We start from the raw sequence: 984 nt of genomic DNA on the forward strand, positions 1-984 counted from the left end.
TCACATGCAGGCCTCATTCTCTAACAAGTCTTCAGTTATACTCAAATAAATCTTTTGTTATCTTCATAAAGTCCCAGCATCCTTTTTATACATATATACTAGGACTTAGTATTATCAATATTGAAGCCCCAAATGGGCAAAGCTATATAAGCAATCACCACTCTCCACTCTTACAGAATCCCAAATCAACTTCTGCTTGTATATGAAATGAAGAGTAGAAGGAGTTATGCAAACTGGAGCTTAAGCTCTCATTGGGCAGAAGTAGTATCTTCTATCTTACATAGGCCCGGCATATCTGGGTATAGAATGTATGCCCTGTAAATTTTTATGAATTCGGTCATGGAAAAGTATGTAGTGATAAGTGCAGTACCCACGACTCCATGACTCTCTTTTAAATGGTACTCCAGTTTTCATTTAATTGGCCACTGCTTCCCTGAACAACCTACTTATTTTGGGAGTGGAGAGCTGAAGCCATCAGCATATTTCATTATCTTGGTCCTAGCATTGACTCTTTGTTGACTATGTGGCCTAAGTGACCCCATCGGAACAAACCTTAGAACTTTTGCTTGGGATTTCTGGACAAAAGTGTTTTCTCTCATCCTCCGGACCTGTGAATGTGTAGTTTGAGCAGTCAGCTGTCTCACAATTTGTTAGAGAAGTAAGACAGAGCCAGAGTTACCACATAAAACCACTTTTGATTATTTTCCTGCCTCTGGAGTCTTCCAACTACATGAGCCAATCAATTCCTGATTGTTCAAACTAGTGTATGTTCATTTTTCAGTTATTTATTATCAAAAATATTCTAACTTTGTTCTCTTGTATAATGAGTAGAAAAATTATGAAAATTTGAGGGTAAAACATACATAAGGAAGAGTAATAACATGTGATTTTTTCATTCAGTAAATATTTATTGAGCGTATACTATGTACAAAGCTCCATTCTAGCCTTGGTTATACAATGGTGAGTAAAAGATAATAAGTTAAG

The sequence above is a fragment of the Pteropus vampyrus genome, unplaced genomic scaffold, assembly GCF_000151845.1.
Source record: "Pteropus vampyrus isolate Shadow unplaced genomic scaffold, Pvam_2.0 Scaffold1, whole genome shotgun sequence".
Classification (NCBI taxonomy): domain Eukaryota; kingdom Metazoa; phylum Chordata; class Mammalia; order Chiroptera; family Pteropodidae; genus Pteropus; species Pteropus vampyrus.